This window comes from Chelonia mydas, chromosome 2 (assembly GCF_015237465.2).
Source record: "Chelonia mydas isolate rCheMyd1 chromosome 2, rCheMyd1.pri.v2, whole genome shotgun sequence".
Lineage (NCBI taxonomy): Eukaryota > Metazoa > Chordata > Testudines > Cheloniidae > Chelonia > Chelonia mydas.
In genome coordinates this window covers 211,213,917-211,235,851 of record NC_057850.1, presented here as the reverse complement: position 1 = coordinate 211,235,851, position 21,935 = coordinate 211,213,917, and the positions used below count along the sequence as shown (strand labels likewise).

Sequence of the window (21,935 nt, the reverse complement as noted above, 5' to 3'; positions counted from 1 at the left end):
ATTGGAATTCTGGTGTCACCCTGTACCTAAACCCCCTCGTCTGGGCCTACCCAGTGTGGGCAAAGTGCCGTTACATGCCCAATAAAGTAACCTGAGTGATGAGCTAGAGTTGAAGTGAGTTTTTGGGGGTCCAGGAGAACTCGATGGAGTGTTCTCCCAGAACCTGGCCAGGTGTTCTGGAAAAGCTGAATGGAAAAGGTCTCAAAGGGAATCCAACAGATGGGATTTTGGGTCAAAACCAAAGAGTATAGTGTAGCCCAATGGTTATTTCTGGTCAGAACTACAGAGTACCTGGAATAGCCCCTTCACCTGTGAGGTGGGAGACCAAGGTTCGAGTCCCTACTCCAAATCAGAAAGAGCAGCAATTTGTACCTGGGTGTCCTCCACCCCCCATGAATACTCCAACCATTGGGCTATTGGCTATTCAGGGGAAGCTTACTCTCTCCATCATGTTTTTTCTCACACACCTCAAAAAAATTGACTCTGATGTGAAAACACTTTAAAACTTGATTTTTTTCACAAAACAGAATTTGTTTTTAGTGAGTCCCAGTTTTCATACACACATGCAGGTTATCTAAATGTCTGTCTATGATTTGAATACAACAACAATTATTCTATCAGAATAGCTCCACCTGAATCCATTTTTCAGGAGTAAAAGATACAATATGAAATATTTTTAACCAATCAGTATCCAAAGGGTGACTGTGGTTTTAAGGAACCATTTGCAGATATGATCATCCTTTAAAAAGTACTGAACCTCATCTGCCACATAAGGGTTGCACCTATGAGTGACCAGAAAATATTATTTTTATTAATGATTTGAATTATGAGGGCACCTAAGGAAGGTGGGTTGGGTAGAATCCGACTGAGATTGGGAGCCACCCTGTGCTAGTCACTATACAAACAGAGTGAAAGACAGTCCTGTTCTACATGCTGGTAAAAGATGAACACAGATGGTTTTGGAAGTGAGCTATTTAGTGCCATTCTTAGTCATCTGCATGGCACCTATAAACAAAAGTTGTAGATAAATCTTTGCCTATATTTTAAAAGGAAAACATTTGTTGGCACTGATAAAAATATAACACAATGCTGCCATCCCTACAGTGTTAATTCTTGTTTCTTGAAATACAGGAGTCTCTATAAGGGAAAAAAAAATTCTGATTAGAGCAGTTTAATCCTAATCCCTTTTCTCTGATCTTGACAGAGGATTTTTAGCGAGTTACTATATTTAAATAACTACCCGGAATTAATCCTTTTGGTTGCTCAAGGCATGAAGGGAAAGCAGTCAAAAACAAAGAATTCCGAAAAGTGTTGCAGCTGTTTCATAGAATTCAATATTTATAATTGAAAAGATTCCAGATTTTGTGGTGCCGTGCAAGTGTAACCTTCAACTGCCTTAGTTGTCCTTTCTTTTAACAACAGCACATTCCAAAAGGGGAACTGTGTAGAAATAAAACATTTTCAGCATGAAGTTAAGTGTTTCTGGCAGTTGACAGTGTGCAATATAATGCTGTATGTAGAAAGAAGATACTCTTCTCTATGTAGCTGGAGGTGGATTTAATAATACAAGGGGGAAAAAAAACTGTTTCCAACTGTTGTCTCAGTGGTAATTGGCTGAAAATGTGAGACTCATTCCCAGTTTGCAAAATCTTCTACTGAGTTCCATCATGTATTGAAAGGGAATTTTATGAACAGTTTCAAGTCACTTTACTAGCATTATCTATTTAATCTTCACAAACCCAACCTGAGATGTGGGCAAATCTTGTTGGCCCCATTTTAGAGAGAGAGAAATGGGGCTATAGAGGTTATTATATGTATTAGTATTATTTATTGTTATTATTATTTATTTGTGTTAAATTAGCACCTAAAATCCCAGTCATGGGTCAGGGCCCCATTGTGCTAAGTGTTGTATACACAAATAACAAAGAATACAGTCCCTGCCTCAGAGAACACACAATCCGCTGGTCAGACAGGACACAATAGATGGACAAAATGGATAACAGAGTGAGTGAGGTTGGGAGGAAGAGGTAAAAAACTGAACAAATGTAGCAGAAAAATAGAAATCTTGGCATGCCAATTACCTAATCACGACCAGACAGTAATGATTTGTAGAGCTCACAGAAGAGGTAGGTTTTAAGGAGATTACTTGCCCAAAACCACAGAGGTAGATCTGACCAAAGAGTGACAGATTTATTAGTGAATGAATTAAATGCCAATTTTTAAAAGATCATAAATAAGTTATTTGATGGATCGTAATCGCATATTTAAAGAACTGGGCTATTGGTCGATGTACTTACACAGGCTCCCTGACCTTAGCATTTGAACACCTCAGAAGCATTAATTAATTTATCTTCAAGCCACCCAACAGAGCTATGGAAGTATTAGAGTCCATCTTTTAGGGACACAAAGCTTAAGCTCTGAGTTAAGCAATTTACCAATCATCACACAGGAAGTTTGGGGTAGAGATGAGATCTGTTGAGTAGAGTTATGCAAAGAACCAATTTTTCACTTTGGTGGCCAAGGCACGACACTGAAAAACATTTTTGCTTCAGATAGACCTGAAACACATTTTTTTAGCAAAACAAACAAGTTAAAAAAAAGGTTCATTTTGGGTCAAACTAACATTTTACCCAATCCAAAATGAAATGTTTTGTTTAATTTTTGAGGGTTTTTTACCTTTTTAAAAAAAATAAAATTGAAGGAAACTTCAAATCAAAAAGTAATTTTGACTTTTTCTAATTTTTTTTCAACCAAAATAATTTGGCAAATTTGACAGAAATTCACAAAATGCTACAGCCAACTTCAGTATGCATTTTTGAGCGACAAATGTTTCACCCAAAAAGATTCTACTCCTAAACCCAATTTAAACCATGAAACCATACTTCCTGGTCAGATACAGGGAATGTTATGCATTAATCAATGAGGAGGGAGAAAATCATTAAATAAAATATTCACAAATATTATTTTGCAATATTTTGAAAGAATACAGGCTAGAAAACCTAAGTTCATGGTTTTCCATCATATGCTCAGACCACTAGACCACACCACTCTCTCCCACATCTCTTTTTCTCTTCCTTGTTCTCCTAATCTTCCCACATGTCCTTTATCTGCATCTACTTCGTGTGCTGCTTGACCATCTACCCACGACTGTATGTGCCCTTTCCTAACATATGCTTTCCATGGACGGCAGGTATCCAAGGCCAGGGGATGCTAAACCTCCACTAACCCAGGCCACAGCTCTGTCCATGCTCCACCCCAAGGCCCTACTTTCACCCCCTCTCTTCCCTAAAGCTGGCGGGGACTCAGCTCCAGCCAGTGGCCTGAAGCTCGGGGTTCAGGCTAGCCAGCGGCCAGGGGCTGGCTAGGCCAAGGGGAGGCTCGGGCCGGTGCTTGGACAGGCCTTGGGGTTGATCCAGCGGGTTGGTCCGGCCCGGTGGTTGGGCCAGCCAGCACAGCTTGGGCAGCTAGGGCCAGCTGGGGTGGCTTGGGCCAGTTGGGGTGGCTGGGACAGGCCATCCAGGACTCCTCCGGCCATGGAGAAGGGGGCTCGTGGCTCCAGCCAGGAGGAAGCTCAGGGCTCTGGCCGCAGGAGGCGCTTGGAGCTCTGGCAGGTGTGGAGTGGGTCCTTGGACAGAATCGGCGGGGCCGGGGCTAGCCTCCCCACAGAGGGTGTTCGCCCGCTGCCCATGATGCTTTCCATTCCCTCAGTATTCACTATTCTGAATGATCAAGAAGATTCCATTAGAACAAACCTCTTTTTAGAACATTCTAGTAGAACTCTTTCATTAGAGCATTCTCTTAATTCTTGGGTCATATTTCTTTCATTTTCATTTCTAATTAACAGCTTTCTATATTTTAGTACAATTTGATATCCCTTGTCCAAACTGTGTTAGGAAAAGCCAAGATCCAATTATAAAACATATTCTTTGCTTCAGAAAGTGGTGGCATTTTCAAATCTCTGTGCCTAGCTTTATGAAGAATTTGGACAGAGAACAACATTGGAATCCTATAATTGTTCTGTGTTTTGAAGCATGATTTATGACAGGTGTGAGAGTAGAAGTAAGTAGTGAGGGTCGGCAAACCAGTTAAATTTTCACACCACTAACTAACTGATCAGACGAAGCTGATCATTAGAAGTAATAAAAACAAGGTGTTGTTCAGAGGAAAAAGGATGCCCACAGAAGTTCAATCGGGACTCCAGTTCCGATGCAAAGATTTCAAATATAGTTTCCTATAGTATTATCACCATTTCTACAGGGTCAAGTTACAATTAAGACACAGCAGCGAAAAGCTACTCCACATCATTAATCCTCACTAGTTATTTGCATGCCCTTCAGATCAGCAGCTAGACCCAAGGCAGATGACTAAAATGAAGCAGGCTGAGCATTGTTAGTAAGTGCACTGAACATGATCAAGAGAACCAGTCAAGAGAAAGAGAGGGTTCTCTCTGAACTAAGCAATTATCCAAGATCTTGCAGTGTTAAGTGTGCACATCCTGCCAGATCAATAGCCAGTGCAGGGAAATGGTTTGATTTGTGTCACACATGGTCTAAGCAGTGGGTGCTGCAACATATATCAGCGGAGAAGGACCAATTTAGTCTGCAGCAGAGGAGCAAACTGATAGCGAAGGAAGAGAATGTGAAGAGGAAAAGCTGAGTAATTGTGAAGACAAAGCTGTTTTGACTGTCTGCATTATTTAAGCACCGACCATGGATCCTGATCCATTACAGTTATAATAAAGCATTGTCTCTACAGTTAAAAATGACACATTGAAAATATTTTCTCCTTTTCATGGCTAGCACTGCCATGCGACATAGTTAATGCAAGAGAAAAATAAATTCCAGTAACCAAAGTCACGCTTTGTACTCTACTAAAGCCCAGCTGTCAGACAGAGTTAAGGAAATGATTGTGCTGTTTGTGCCATTTCTAATTAATAATAACTAAGGATTAATAAAGCAATTTGGAAGAAGAATGTACCAGGTAAGGATTTATGGGCAGATGAAAGTTGCTTTATTGTAAATAATCATGAAGAAAATTAAATGGGAGCTAAGACATTTTACAGTGCAGCAAAAAATGTTTAACACATTTTTCAAGCTCTGCTTCTCTTGGAAGAACATTAATGGAGGTGGAGGTACTGACAACTTGCAATTTTACCTAAGACAAATAGATACCATTACTTCACTATCTGCAGCATTGTCTTGCACTTTCCTGTGTTACTGCAGAAAGTACCATAACCGGCCCCACTGCAGGGAGTCACTGTGCATGCTGGCTTAAACAATCCTCTTGTGCTGAGTGTACAACATGCTTACAGGGAAATGCTGGGGGTGCACCAAGTAGAAGGCTCTTCAGATTCTCAACCTCAGGGGGTTCCCATAGATACTCATAGGTTCTGGTGACAAAACAAAGGACTCCTTTACTAGGGCTTTCAGAAAGAAAAGAGCAATTATCCCAGTTACAATTTCTCTAAGAGTTTCTGTAAACAAACTAAATTACAGTTTCCAACCCAGACCCTAAAGGTGGGGCTGCTCAAGCCAAGTGTCAGGGATACTCTTTCCGTGAGAAAATCATGCACTGGCCTGCACAGATCCCCTGGCCAGAGTTCAGTTCTTTTGTTCATCTTGTTTGAATCCATTTTCACATGTCTCCACCTCTCCTAGCTTCTCCCCAACTACATGCTGCTCCCAAGTGTTGCAGCCCAGCTCTCAGCCTTTCAGACCCAGCTCCCAAGCTGCTCAGCCTTCTCTCCACAATCAGCTCCCAGACTGCTCCCTTTCACCTTCTGCTTCTGCCCACCCACATATCCTCTAGCTACTTACTTCCTGTGCGAGATCCCTCTCACCTCTGGCAACACCTACCTTTCCTGTGCTAGAGGGATTATGGACCAACCTACTGGCTGACTACTGATCTGGGTGGTAACCGTTCCCACTAATGAGCCAGAATGTTCCTTACAGTACTTTGAATATTGCAGGTACTGAGGCTAACTTCTGCAAATGCAAATCTTATTTAATTATCTAAAGCAAATGACAAGTTTTTAAGTACCACCACTGTACTTCTTGGCTCTGTGCAAAGAGAGGCACTCTGCCACACTTCCCCACATCCCTTTCTCATGCAGCTTTTCCACACAGACTATGGGAGACCAGTGTCATATCCTGCCATGTTGCAGGTTCACAGGCTAGCTGACCCTCTAGAAGTCTCTGCCAAGCCAAACTACTGTATCATTCTAATTTCATTGAGCAAACACCAGGCCTTCTGCACTGCAGTGCCACCAAGGCAACATGTTTGTTCCAAACCAGGGTTCTCAAACTTCGTCACACTGCGACTCCCTTCTGCCAGCAAAAATTACTTCACGACCCCAGAAGCGGGGACCGAAGCCTGAGTCCACCCATGCCCCACTGCCCCAGGTGGCGGGGGGAAAAGCCCGAGTCCCACCACTCTGGACAGCGGGGCCAAAGCTGAAGATCAAGGGCTTCAGCCCCAGGCAGCGGGCCTGCAACCTGAGCCCTGCAGCCCAGGGTTGAAGCCCTCAGGCTTTGGCTTCGGCCCTGGGCAGTGGGGCTCGGACTTCAGCCCCAGGTCCCAGCAAGTTTAAACCAGCCCTGGCAACCCCATTCAAAGGGGGTCGTGACCCACTTTGGGGTCCCGACCCACAGTTTGAGAAGCGCTGTTCCAGACTAATTGCCTAGCTCCTGAACACTGGGAACCTTCTCCACCTCTCACTTAAACCAGAGTCAAACAGGAATAACTCCACTTCCATCGATGAAATCTGACTGGTATAAAACTAGTTTGAATAAGAGAAGAATCAGGCCCCTGACCTGCAGGTAATTAGGAGATTGGATTATTGGATGGAGAATAGGCAACACTGTTATTCACCTGCAAGTAGAAACTAGTGCCTGGCATTTTAACTTTCACATAATATCGGTCCAATTTTGATGGCAATTAGCATCATACGTTAAAACCAAGTTTTAACGATGAGAGTGAGATTGTGTCTAGGACTGGAAAATGATTATTGTACATTAATTTATATTACAGCCATATTTAAAGACCCCAACCAGGATCAGGGCCCCATTCTGCTATACACAGTGAGAAACAGTCCCTGCTATGAAGCGTTTACAGTGAAGACAGGCAATGGGCAGGAGGTGAAAGAGAGGCAGAGTGACTCATATAGAGTTACACAGCAGATTAGTAGTTAGGGTGACCAGATGTCCTGATTTTATAGGGACAGTCCCGATTTTGGGGTATTTTTCTTATATAGGCTCCTATGACCCCCCACCCCCTGTCCTGATTTTTCACACTTGCTGTCTGGACACCCTATTAGTAATAGACCCAGAATTAAAACCTAGGTCTAAGGACTCCCAGACTAGGTCCCTAGCCACTGGTCCAGCATATGGTATTCTCTTACTTGGTGGGGAGAGAAGGAGAGGTGTTATAATGTTTGTCTCTATGTTGTACGCTGTCTGTGGTTTTGTTTTTCATTGCAGCATCAAAGTACCATATACGTGAGGTTGATGAAGTTGCCTGAGATACAGGTTTGCCACATGGATTCTCTCCTGTTCTTCTTCTCTTGGACTCTTCCCTTCTCTAGGTGAAATACACACCACCTAAATACAGCCCTAGTAATTGGGTTCTGTATGGGTGAGTGCAGAGGAAGTCGGCAGGTGAAATCCATTGCCAACAGCTAGAGCACAGGACTACTGCACAATTCCCTGCCCTATGAATAACATGGCTCTTTTGATGACCCACTCCTGGTTCACTCCATTCATGACCTTCCACATCATCCTATGGAAATGTAGGGGGAGAATTTTCTGAATTTCTGTTTTGGCATTAATGCCCACATGCCGTCTTGAATTTCTTGCAACAAGAACTAGGAATCCATCTTGGCTGGCCTTCTTCCCCCTCCTCCGGTATAGTTTCCTGCCCTTTCTACCGAAAGGCGGGCAACCGGGCAACCATGTGACATGTGATTTGCACAGTAACAGCAGGGCATATAAAGGTTAGCACATCAGAGGGAAGCTGCTGCCCAGCTGAGTGGACCACAGCAGTGTGTTCTACTCAGATGTGTAAGCCAGAGCACCACGCCTTAGGGTTGTGGGAGGGTTTAACACACTGCTAGCTGCCACCCTCTCACCTGGATCTTACTTGCACCCACGACGACGCAGGGAAGAAGAAAGAAGAATCACCTGCATCAAGCAGAGTTACCATCTACCTGTTGCTGAGGTCCACTCCTCACCCTGCTGAGTTAGCTGGTCGGTTCCGGACCTGATCTGTGTTGTGAGGTCGGGAGGCTCCAGACACAAGCTGCAAGAAATGGTAGAGACCTTTTAAGTCTTCCATACCCCTTATCTGGGACCCACCTTGGGAAGGGAGTAAACCCTTTTTGGTCACAGTCAGTATAGTTATAGTGTCACCTTTACCTGTTTACCTTGCTTACCTGTGTTGGGAGTCCTTTATAGCATACCCCTTTTACTTATCTTGTTTCTAATAAACATACCTGAGTTTTACTCCTACACTCCCTTGTTGGTTTTTATTTTGGGCAATCTTAAACCCCAATGATAGTAGCTGGTAGGGAGATGAATCAGCCAGATGGCCAGCCTAAAACCAGTCAACAGAAAAGGATGTCCCATTGCTTTTGCTGTGCTCCTTGCTGTTTAATACAAATCATCACAGTTTTGGTAACTGCCCTGCATGTGCGTGTTTGCTATGTTGTGTCAGTTGATACTTTTCTACCAAGCAGTGGAACTGAGAGCAACCTACTGAATGTGGGCAGGTCTCAGGGAGGGTAGAAAGGAAAGGGACCAGGACAGATGACAAGTCAGGCTCAGCTCTTTTGCCTATCTTTCCTTACAAGTCTACCTTCTACTCGTTCTCTATTCAGTGGGGGTCCAGACTCCATCTTACTATTGGCAGTGAAAGAAGATGCTCCCTGGGGAGAGCCAAGAGGATAACATCAGGTAACTTCTACTTATAGTATCCTTGTACTGCTCTTTCCGCTGCAGTATATGAGCGCCGCCGCTATAAGCCATGTAACTAACATCTGTCATGTGAAATTTGATCTCATCTCTCATTTCTCTCCATGGCCGATGTTAGTCATATTGGTTAATGCACTACAGGAAGGCATGGTAATGACAGTATGGTGTTCAGATACTCAGGATGGAACAGAACCAGTAATATTATATAGAACATGTGCATAACAGCTGTAAAGTCTTCTGTGACTAAATCTTGCTACCCCATATTGGGGCCCCTATTTCTATCTGACCCACCTAGTCCTATACATCCACATGCTTTACAATGTCAGTGGCACAAACAGCTACTGGCCACATAACAAATGTTCAGAGCTCCGCACATTTCTCTTTTGATTCCCCTCCCCCACCGATTTCATCCATGTTTTCTGGCAGATGCATCTCCTTATTTCTGAACATTTTGGGTTGCTTTTTGAAAACCGAAGGGGAAACAAGCACACTCACAGATTCTGGTCTGTACACACAACTGCTTATGGATTTGGGGACATTTAGCCCTAGATCTTTTAACGGAAAACCTTATAGGTAGAAGGCAGCGCATTTCCAGTTTGAATAACAATATGTTGAGAGGGATTTGCAGAAGGGATAAGACTGGTATTATCATTATCCACTTGTTCATTGTGTAGAATAACCAGGACAAAGATAATCAGTGCCATAAGTCTCTAAATTTCTGGAGTTACATTCACTGGTATGAAAAAGTGTATATTTTAAAGGTGAATAAAACCACATGTGATATATTTTGACCTTGCTCAAATAACAAGCAGTACTGATGAATAAAGCTAATAAGCTGTCTTTTTAAAAAAATTGAAACATAAGTTGAGAAAATAAATTGTTTCTTAGCATCCTCCATTTTTCTCTGAGATATAGTAGTAATTTTGTAGTGACAAATCTTTCCATTTTCTTTTTTCCCCTTTTCCTTGATTTCTGTACTCAGAAGCCAAATGTCGAGATTGTCAGCTGGTTGGGATAATTTTTTATAGGACAATAGGATGAGAATTCAAGTAAACAGCTTCCTTCTTGGATTATCCATTTACTAAACACAGCTGTGTTCTGCCTTCTGATTATCTCCCTGTTTCAATTTCATTTGGAGAATGGCTTGTTATAACAATGGAAAAGATCCTTTTCTCTGGATGCCACATGCTACAGATATTTTATCATCAAAGAATTTACCTTACCATGAGCTAAATTCTGCTTACATCAGTACCAGTTCAAAGTAACACCAATACCCTAAGTGCAGGTAGAATGCATATGCAGGATGTGGACCCAATTTCCTTAACTATTTATTAACCTGATTCTTTATGTATCAATTTATGTCTAATTATCCCACCCTGTATATTTAAGGAACTGAATATATATGTGTACATGCATAAAGCCATTATAATTATCTGTAGAGGATTATTTTATAACTAGATTAGTGAGATTAATTTTTAAAAGGAATTTGAATCGTTAACAGATCCTATGTGTTCATGAGCCCTAATGCACAGTGTAATGTTTAAAAGAGGTTCATTTAAAAACATTTATAGTGTTTTATGAAAATAGCCAAAGTAGAAGAAACATCAAGAACAATGACAGTGGTAATAAAGAAATGCCACTAGCTAATCCTTCTGCTTGGAAAACAAAATCATGAATCAGATCCTCAGCCGGTTAAACTAAAGTATTTCCGTGTACTTCAGTTGAATAACTGAATCCATTGGTATTCATGGAGCTGCACCAGTTTACACCAGCAAAGGATCTGGCTCTATATATTTTTATCTTATCCTTTCTATCCTAAAGACCTCATTGTCTTTCTACTGGATTTTAGTTTCAGTTTTATTCGAGAGCATAAAGGAGTTTGGGATAGATTGTGCCCAGCCTCTACAAGGATTAGCAAAATAGGCACACAAGAAAACTCCCCATTCAGGAAACACAAGGATTCTGAAGGCACTCGTCTTTGCAAAGGAGGCGGAGAGGCCTTAGCCCCACTCTTCCACACCAGCCTGCAGTGCTGGCTAGCAGCAGAGTGGAGTGCATACTGTGCCATCTGAGGGAAGCTCAGCTTCTGCAGACATTGAGCTGCATTCACCCTATGCTGACACGAGACAGTATGTATCTCCCTCATTCAGGGGCAGTGAGGACCAGTTTGGCTCATGACACAGACTAGGGCAGTCCTGAGATACAAAATAGATGAGGCAATTGTTTCACTGCTTCTCTGAATCTGACCACCCTCGCTTTCTCTAAACTCGATTACCAGTAGATTAACGCCATAAAGGTCTACTGCTGACTCTGATGATGAGGAAGCATTACATTTAGGGGATGGTGGGAAAGAGAACATTCTAAATATAGTATTTTCATTTTTCTGGTTTATTTCATTTTTATGTTGTCAGAACTTCACTAGCAATAATAACATGTTAAACAGATACATTAGCGACTGTAGATACATAGCATTTCTTCAAGAATGTGTCATCTGAATTACCGATGATACCACTGCAAGTTAATTGTCTTAACAATAGAGAAGCCTTTTTGACAAAGAGCAGAGGAGGGAGCATAATTTGAGACACATTTTTCTTTGAGGTAACTGGATCATAAGAAATAAAGCACACATAATAAACTGTTCCTTGTGCATGGCGATTCATAGGTACTGGAACTAGGGGTGCTGCTGCACCCCCTGGCTTGAAGTGATTTCCATCATATACACGGTTTACAGTGTGGTTTAGAGTAGCAGCCGTGTTAGTCTGTATCCGCAAAAAGAAAAGGAGGACTTGTGGCACCTTAGAGACTAACAAATTTATTTGAGCATAAGCTTTCATGAGCTACAGCTCACTTCCTCAGTGACTCTCAGGACCCCCACTATACAAGTTGTTCCAGCACCACTGTGGGGATACTTAAAATATCATGTACAATATGTTTTAATTGCTATCAACCATACTAAAAAAGCCCCAAAAAAACGCAGGTTGCATTTCAACGTCTACCTACATCTGAGTTTGAAAAATAAAAATTGCAGAATGCAAAGTACTATAAGTTATAAGTCACAGATGATATGAAGCTGTTCAAAATTAGGTTTTAATCCTGAATTCCTTGCCTCCCATGTCTTCAGTATAAAACAAATGCAGAATTGAACCTTTACAGTTCCACCAATCTTATTTACATTCCATAGCACTGGACTCATATAAGTGACCCCGGACTCCAATTGAACTACTCACAGAGCTACTCCATAAGGGTAGAAGGTGTCACAATCAGGCCCACCATGAGCTGCCATACCAAATAAATGCAAGAGGTCCCCTGTTAATTTTTCATTGTGATTCATCATAATGTAGCTCTGTGAAAACGTTCAGCTAAGCTGCTTAAGAAATTATTTAAAAATTTAAACTGGTTTCCTTCGCGTGCCCTCCATTATTTGCAGTTACCCTAGAATTTTGTTGTATAAAATGAGTTCTCCCAGATGGCACACAATTTGACTCTGTGGCATGGAGCATACTTTCACCACTGCATTTTTCTGATAAGGCATTAATAGAGAAGCCCTTACTAAATGTATGTTATTGCTCCATTTTCCATAAAGAAGGTTTATTTTACAAAACCTAGTACTCAAATGCTGCTGTTCTCCAACACTTTTACAGTGTTAGTATAAGTCAATGGCACAATGACAGAGAACTGTGATTTCATATCAGCTGGGCTAAAACTTCAAGCTTGAACAAAATGTTTCAGTCACAAGAGACAATATTGTCAATGAACAAAAAGAGATTTTCCATTTATCTTGTCTGATAGAGTATATACAGTATAAAAACATATTACAGCAGCACTTACTAGCATCACTTCAACTGAAGAGAGCTTTCATACCAAGGAAAATGTTAAGATTTATTTTACTTCTAACTTGGAGCCATTTGCCTTTCAGGTGCCCTGGCCACTTTTGCTGATTATCCCAGATATTTGGTCTCATATATGCCGTCTGCATCAAACTGTAATTACCTCATGCTGATTAGTGACATCACAAACATTTATACTTCGATACTGTGATGTCAAAATTAAGATTTAACTACAAAAACAAACAGAAGGAACACAAAAATGAAAGAGAAAAAGGCCAGATTTTTAATGGCTTTTAGGTACCTAAAGATGCAGATAGATAGATTCTTTGTGGGGTTTCCAAAACAGCTGAATGCTTAGCTCCTTTTGATTTCAATCTTATCCTATTTTAGATGGGCTTAATCCTGGACCCAACCACAGGGATAAATGCTTCCATAAACTGTAGGAATCATTAAATGATTTGTGATGAACTAGCACTTCCGGGGGCATTTTTACTGTACTGGAGTCACACTTTGACAATTCCTTATTTTACGAACAAAGTCTTTAGCAGATTCCCCCGGAGCAGGTAAGAGACATGCTCTGACTGTTCTGACAGGGTTATGTATTCATGAATTGCTGAGTCACATTAGAAGATAAACCCCAATTCCCTGAAATCTGTAATTGAAGAGCAACATCAGATCCATAGTAAATGAAAGAGCACCGGATTGAATAACAACATAGAATTGGAGTGGACAGCTTATGCCATCATAAACATTCAGACATCTGAAAACAGGTAAATCATTGCTGGAATAGGTTATCAACCATATCTTTAGAGAAGCCAAAGGGAAGCCATATAAGTATTGGTGATAAAACTTGCACCAACTACACTGTGATTAAACTAACTATAGCATTAATGATTAGGATAGTCTAGTTCATAAAATATCTACATTCCATTTTAGAATAATGTCATGTGATGAGGGATTAACCGTTTGTAATCCTGACCCATGTACAAATGGTTGTAGCCAGGGAATACAGTTCAGTCTCTCTAACCAGCATGTCAGTGTTTCACACCTGCATTACATGGTGAAAGAAGTAAACTAAATGTTTGGCAAAAAATGAAGTAAATGAAGTCACTTTGAATCCTCACAGAGAACTGAAGGAGATGGTCCAGCACTTCCAAATATTTCTGAGGGGAAACAGTGCTGAAGAGAACTGGGAGAGAGTTAAATCCTCCACTCTACTCCCTGTTGCAGAATAATCATAGTTAACCCTTTGGGGATTAGAGAGCTACAGTACATTCCAGTGGGAGTATGACACAGATTGCAAACTGCTACACAAAATAATTCAAAAATTTCAAGACTTCCTAATGTCACTTGGGAAAGGCACCTTTAAAAAAAAAACACCAAGAAGTCTGCTGCCTGGTGAGACCAGACTGTTGACCACTATGTGATATACTTCTGTAATGAAAAGTTCAGTCACGTGAAGCTGAACCATTAAAAAATGGACTCATTAGAGACTAATTTGTGGTACGACCAATAAGTGGAGGAAAGCAAGATTGTGGGAAGCAGTAGACATTTGTAGGGCTAGTAAAAACTGTGCTTCACAAATGAAGTGAAAGCAAGCAAGCAGTGAAAGTACTGAAGTGCATCTAATTAAAACAGCACAGCATGGCATAAAGACAGACTATAAGGGTAAACAAAAACAGAGACCAGATTTGTTTGCAATAAATGTTAAGGTAACCACCACACGAAACAAAGAGATGCAGTGTTATATATTCAATAAAAGTTCTATTCTAATGCACACACACACACACACACATGCTCACAATCAAAAGTATTGCACCCTAACACACGTATTCAAAATCACTTTCCTCCCAGAATCACAACCACTTTCACCCACACATACTGGAATTCAGGACTCTTCACCTTACACAATCCATTCCCCCTTCAGACTCCATCACATCCTCCTACTTGTAGCCCCTTTGGGGGCCTGGATCCCTCATGCCTGCTCCTTGTCTCCCTTACACCATCTCCTTCAAGGTTTGTATTTCCCACTTTCTCTTGTTACTTTGAACCACCTGTTTTTTATCTTCCATTCTGCTTCAGGGTCTCCAGCTGCAGCCTTCTATTTCTCCCTGCTGTTTCAAGGTTCTCAGCATTAGCCTTCATTCATTTCTTCCTGGCTCCAGCTTTCCTTCCCACTTATCCCCCAGCTCCTTCTCCATCCTACCCAGTTCCTTGTAGGCTGGGCTCAGTGGCTCACCCAAGTGGCAGTCTCCCTAGGGGCTCCCTCTTGGTGGCTCTTGTGGTAATCTCTCCATGGTCACCTCCATTGACAGTTCCCTCCAGCATCGGGTGACCAGATAGCAAGTGTGAAAAATAAAATTGGGGTGGGGGTGTTGTAGTTTCCTATGTAAGACAAAGCCCCTAATATCAAGATGGTCTCAATAATATCGGGACATCTGGTCACTCTATTCCGGTAGTTCACTGCATTGATGTTTTCCTCAGCAGTGGTGGCTCTTTCTGTAGTGTCATTAGCTGTCTCTCAAGAGACAGTTCCCTCCAGTGTAGATCCTTCTCGTGGCCGTGGCAACTTCATCTGATGCCAGCTTCCTCCTGTTCCAGGAATCATAGTTGCTTCTGGGTGATGTAGAGGGGGAGACTATTCTTTTTATGGAGTAACTACCTCTAGTGTTAGCTCCAGCTCCATGACTTCCTGGCTGGAGCAGCATTAAAGCTGCTCAAGCAGCGGTGGGAAGGCTGGAAGGATGCAGGGCTGGGGGAACACAAACTTTTTTTTTAATTCAGAAATTATAAAATTCAAAATCTCACTAAAATTTCAGCATTTTCAACCAGCTGTACATAAGGGGGTGGAGCCAACAGCAATCCACAGCCCTCTGTGGAAGGGGTCTGCAGGCCACAGTTTGGGTACTTCAATTTTAAAGTAGGCTGCACTTCTCTTAAAAAGATGGCTCTGACAGAATGAAGGGTTTCTTCTCAACTTATCAGTAAATCAGGGTCAGCTATCCAGAAATCTGCTAGTCACAGCACATTCCATGTACCGCAGTGGAGAGGTTTCAAAATATGTATGCCTAATCATCCTACACCACATATTGTAAAAAAACTGTCTCTCTATGCCTTCCTTTCCCCATACCCTACCTTCGCTTTCACTCAGATATTTACATAGTCTACACATTCTCATTTTGCTAAGGTGGCAGAAGATAATATACTATAAGCGTTTCCAACTATCATTTTGTCAGCTGGGCTAACTTGAATGCAGTTTACCGACCAAGTGAAAGCATGTGAAAACAGGGACGAAGCAGCACAAACTACAGAAGGTCAAAATTTGTTCTCACTTATACCCAAGCAACTACATTGACTTCAGTGTCTGATGGTAACTGAGAAAAATTTGGCCCATTATGTTTATCTTGCCCTTCCTGGGTTGGTTCAGTTGCTAACCCTATATGCTATAGGTAGATTTCTCATTGTCAAGATGAGTATATGGAATAAATGTGCACTTCATTAGCAAAACTGACCATTAAAAATTGATGCAAAGTGGCATTGCTGTTGTTCTTTTGCATCTAGTCCTGGGTTCAATTGGGGAATACATTGCCTGATGTCCCACACATTAATAATTGCTGAGGCTGTCATTTATGAGACTATCATGAAGAATGCTTCCAGGTTTCAGAGGAATGTCTTTTAAAAGACTAGAGTAGATACTGACATGCCCAGGTGGCTGCTTAAATTAATTGCTTCAATTAATTGAATGTCAATTAATTGCTGCTCAGATATCCCCTTCTTCGCAAATATTAATAAGAAAATCAATATGCATTGTTTTGCACATTTAACCAAGTGTTTCCATATTCTCAAGTGCAAATTCAAATTATGCAAAAACATCTGCTACTTAGTCTAAAATTTGTTTAAAAATATAATCACAACCATCTATTTCATGCAGAGGGGATACTGCTCTTCTGTCATCATAATGGTATGAAAATGTACTGATGCATTCCAACAAAGAAATATTTCTTTTCTTTGGTGTTTATGATCAGCTCTCATAGATACAGCCAACATTAAGCTCAGAATATAAACCACGTATCCTTCAGTAGGTGAGATGGAACCAAAGATGACTGTTGCCATGTTTATGAAAGGTGCTTTTCAGAGTTGAGTTCAATTGTAGACATAGTAATGTTATTTAGAAAGCAACTCCCCACCACACTCGGGGCAATCTACAAGGGGAAAAAAGGATTTTAACATGTCCTGTTTTGTACAGAGTGAGAAAATAAAAACATCCTACAACATGAAGAAAATTAATCAACAGTCTCATACAAAAAGAAGTGGTGGGGAGAGATTTGGAATGCATATGTTTGAAGTGTGTGTGTGGGTAAACAAATATGGGGCAAAGGAACCATTCTTAAAAAACACTTTTGAAATGAAAAATTCTCCACGTGTTTTTTTTTTTAAAGTAGGAGGAAATGAAGTGAGACAGATGTCAAAGAAATGTAAGTTTCATGTGCACCACACTTAGGCAGGATCCCCTGCTAACATAAGAGAAAACAAGAGAGATCCAAGAGATACACCCTAGATCTATACTGCAAAAGAAGCCCCGTGGCAGCAAGTCATACTCTACCATCTACACTGAACAAAAAGAACCCCCTGGTAGAGAATCATACCCTATGTCTACACTATGGGGGGTTGGGGGGGAAACACACATGCAGCTGCAAGTCTGAGAGCCTGGGTCAACAACTCAGGCTCGCACTATGGGACTTAAAATAGCAGTGCAGAGATTCCCACTCAGGATTAAGCCCGGACTCTTATATCTGATGAGGGGGGTAGGCATACATACCCATCACTAAAGAGATCTCAGATAGAGGCACCATTTAAAAACTGACAGTGCCATTTTAAAATCATTCTGCCATTGTGAGCAATCAATGTAAAGAATGCAGGGAAGGGGTAATATGATCACTGTTGCTCAAACAAGTAAGTGAACATGCTGTTGCATTCCAAACAAGCTGCAGGCAACAGAGAAGCCCTGCTAATAGAGAATTACAGTAAACATGCCTGATGATCACAAGGGCATGTATTGCTGTTGTGAGGTTAAACGTGGAATAAATAAAGACAGAATTGGCCTGTGCCAACTGACCTACTGGAAAAAAAACTGCTTTGATAAACAATTGATGCATGTTTTTTCATGGGAAAGGCTTGGTCAGAAGTGCCAAAACTCTTAACCTTGATTCCTACTTCAGAGCAAGTTCCCACAATGAGTAAGGGCACAAAAAGGAGAGAGAGCATAACAATGATATCTACCCACCAGTAAAATATCTGTTTGCCCAGGGTTGAGGACAGGATTGTTCTGATGCTTCCATCTTGCAATATCCTCCAACCAAAAGATACAGTATATAGTTGTAAAAAGAAAAGGAGTACTTGTGGCACCTTAGAGACTAACCAGTTTATTTGAGCATGAGCTTTCGTGAGCTACAGCTCACTTCATCGGATGCATAGCATATCGTGGAAACTGCAGAAGACATTATATACACACAGAGACCATGAAACAAAACTTCCTCCCACCTCACTCCCCCGCTGGCAACAGCTTATCTAAAGTGATCCTCAAGTAGAGCCATTTCCAGCACAAATCCAGGTTTTCTCACCCTTTCCCCCCCCCCACACACACACACACATACAAATTCACTCTCCTGCTGGCAACAGCCCATCCCCCTTTGAAACCCCTCTTTATAATGCGCATGATAATCAAGGTGGGTCACCTCCAGCACTAATCCAGGTTTTCTCACCCCCCCCCACACACCTCCCTTTTTCAAAAACCACACACACAAACTCATTCTCCTGAGAGTGAATTTGTATGTGTGGGGGGGGGGGGGAAGGGTGAGAAAACCTGGATTTGTGCTGGAAATGGCTCTACTTGAGGATCACTTTAGATAAGCTGTTGCCAGCGGGGGAGTGAGGTGGGAGGAAGTTTTGTTTCATGGTCTCTGTGTGTATATAATGTCTTCTGCAGTTTCCACGATATGCTATGCATCCGATGAAGTGAGCTGTAGCTCACGAAAGCTCATGCTCAAATAAACTGGTTAGTCTCTAAGGTGCCACAAGTACTCCTTTTCTTTTTACGAATACAGACTAACACGGCTGTTACTCTGAAACCTGTCAGTATATAGTTGTGCATCATCGACAGCATAATGATATTCTCCCTTATGTTTGGAAATGGCCTCGAGAGAAGACCTCCTCTAAATGCTGAATTAATTACAGGGGAGATAGCATAGTTAAGTAATGGATTTTCTAGGAACTACTTTGTCCTTCTACAGATGTTTAAGTACTTGTGGATAAAGCTCATTTCACCTGCAAAAAGCCAGAGTGATCAATGGACCCAACCACCTTCACAGAGGTCTGTGCACTTCTCCCACTGAAGTCACTGGTGCTTGTACACATCTGAGGGGCAAACCGACGATGTCTACAATCTATTTACTTTCACATAAGGATTTTGTTCTCCCTTCCTTTTTTCTGTTCCTTTTCTCACAGTCTCTCACTCTCTCTCTCTCTGAATTTGTTTTTCACTCCTAAGTGGATTCTCCTAAGCATAGCTTGAACCAATACCATTCACGTTCAAGTCATCCTATCAAACCCACCTGCTGCAGCAGATTTGAAATGAGGCAAAAAGAAGTGCACCCATTCCGAAGCACAGACTGAATGCAAAAGGCTTTTGACTCTGTTGACCTTTCTTATCTTGACTCACTCCATGTGCCTCCAAAATTAACCAGTGAGCCAAAAGCTGTTCTGAGGGCACAATCCAAAGGCCATAGATGTCAATGCATAATTTGTCTTCACTTATTGACTATGTACCTTTTACCACAAAATCTGAAGATTATTGCTGTTGCCATTTTGTGTGGTTAGCTAGCTTCGGGGCATTGAGAATTGTTCCATTTAGGAGGAGAAACTGATGATAAAGTAAGATATTTTCTTTGATGCAATCTTATTTATTTATAACGTGCATACAAAGTTTTGTTTCCCCAAACAAGGGATGAACCAATAATAGGAAATAGTTTCTTTGCTTGCAGCCTGCAGCCTCTTTAATTAGCTTGTCCAGACCCAGAAGTCCCTTCTCTTGGCTTCTCCCAGGAACATACACCATGCTTGTCCAGGCTGTATCTGTCTCTGTTTTTTTATCTATGTGCTGTCTCCTGCTTCTCTTATACATACACACCCTTAACCAAAACAATGCCTAGTCAAAGCCTTCTTCCCACACATGGTTTGAATTCCTGGCTAGACTTTTTTTTAGGTGGGGGCTGCTTAACAGTGGCTTGCAGCTATCTTAAATGATGGGCAGTGGCCACACCTTCCAGCCTCAATGACGCTTTGCCCACAACTCACAGCATTATTTTATTAGTTGTATTATAGCAGCACTTACATGTTTTATTTGAGACGAGGGCCCCATTGTGGTTAGCACTGTACATACCTGGGGTGTAGCCACACTTAGCCCCCAGGCCTGCCCAAATCAGAGCCTGTGTCAAGGCTCTCAAAGGAGAGGAGTTCTGCCGCCAGCCCAGATCACATAGTTTCCAAGGCCAGAAGGGACCATTGTGATCCTCTACTCTGGCCTCCTGTGTTATACTCTATACATAGAACTTCCCCAAAATAACTCAGAGAGCCTATCTTTCAGAAAAACATACAATCTTAATTTTAAAAGTGCCACCATGACCCTTGGTAAATTGCCCCAATGGTTAATTACTGTCACTGTTAAAACGTATGCCTTATTTCCAAACTCCTTATATTCCAGCAATTCCACCCATGCCACCATGGCGTTTCTCCCCTGCCCTGTTAGGCACCAGCTTCAGTGGAGGGAGCTGCATAGCCCAGCTCCAACATCAGTGATGCCTCCCCACCCACGCAGTAATAGCCCTCTTGTGGCATTGGGTTTGTGCCATCAGGCCTGCCCAGTGTCATTGCAGGGCCAGGGACCGCAATATGCCACACAGCCCCCCCAAGCTCAGCAGTCACATGAAGCATCCCCCTTTCCCCGGAGGTTTACTCCTGCCCCCGCAAGACACTCACAGTGTGGGGTGTCTGTGCCAGTTGCTGCCTTCCTGCTGTGGTGGGGGTGTCTGGGCTTCTCTCCATGTCCCTGCAGGAAGTGGTGAGGCGCATGGTGGCCAGTGTGGGGAAGCAGAGCCTTGCTCTCTGCACTGGATCACAGGAGTGGGGCCAGGCTAGGTGCCCTGTATTCACACAGAGAGGGCAGTGGGGGCTGCATTGCCCAGCCACCATAAGTTGAGGCCCACCCAAATTTCCATTCCTAGCTATGCCAAGATCATCCTGCCTCTCTGTAGAAATCTTATTTGCACAAAAAAGAAAACTAGTACGAAAGACAGGAGATGAATTAATGAAGTCAGAGTCAAAGCTTCCTCAAATAATTACCCAAATAAAGAACCACCTGTAAAACCACCTCATCTGTCTGAGCTATCAAGCTAAATACAGATAAGTGTCAGTATAAGTAACAACGGGGCTCCCTGAGCACTAACCATGTGAGACTCATAAGTGACTGAGATAAAAAAATCACAATACAGCTTTACCAGCATTTCTTTAATGTTCTAATCTCTTTTAGGAATTTGTTCTGATTCTCCCAGAAAGGATCCAGAAACTAATAAAAACAAATTCATTTTATGAAGTCTCCTTATTTCCATCATTCATTCAGATTCAGAGAAAGATAGAGGTGGAAGAGGAAGAATCTGTCCTTGCAAAGAACTAAAATTACATTGAAGTTAGAAATTCTAGGGAGCCGTGCTCCTCTGGTAACTATATTGGGGATTTGTAATAGTAATTTGGTGAAAACTGGTGTGCAGACTAAAGCAAACAGGTTCGGCTTTTAATGATACCTCTGCATTCTGAAATGAAGCACAGCAGCAGGTAGAAAGATCCTGCAGGGATTACAAAAAGATATCACAATTCCCTGCACTAATGAATGTTTGTTAAGCCCTATTTTATTATCTCTAGTCATTTCTTTACAAGAACCTGTCTCTGTTGAATACTGTGGCAAAGTTAGTAAAGAATATACTACAGAAAGTATATAAGGGCTGAAGCCATTCAGGAATGAGGTTGGTTTACATAATATGTACTTAAGGATTTATATGAACAATTGTCTTTTCAAGAAAGGATCACTTTA

The 21,935-nt window shown here is 41.8% G+C and overlaps 1 long non-coding RNA gene across 1 annotated transcript in view; it reads right to left on the bottom strand.

Moving 5' to 3' along the window:
• Window positions 1-21,935, bottom strand: part of LOC119565405 — a 65,148-nt gene that overhangs the window by 11,819 nt on the left and 31,394 nt on the right. The window contains exon 3 of the long non-coding RNA XR_006289027.1: window positions 8,204-8,295. This is a non-coding gene — a long non-coding RNA (uncharacterized LOC119565405). The remainder of the gene's footprint in view (window positions 1-8,203; window positions 8,296-21,935) is intronic.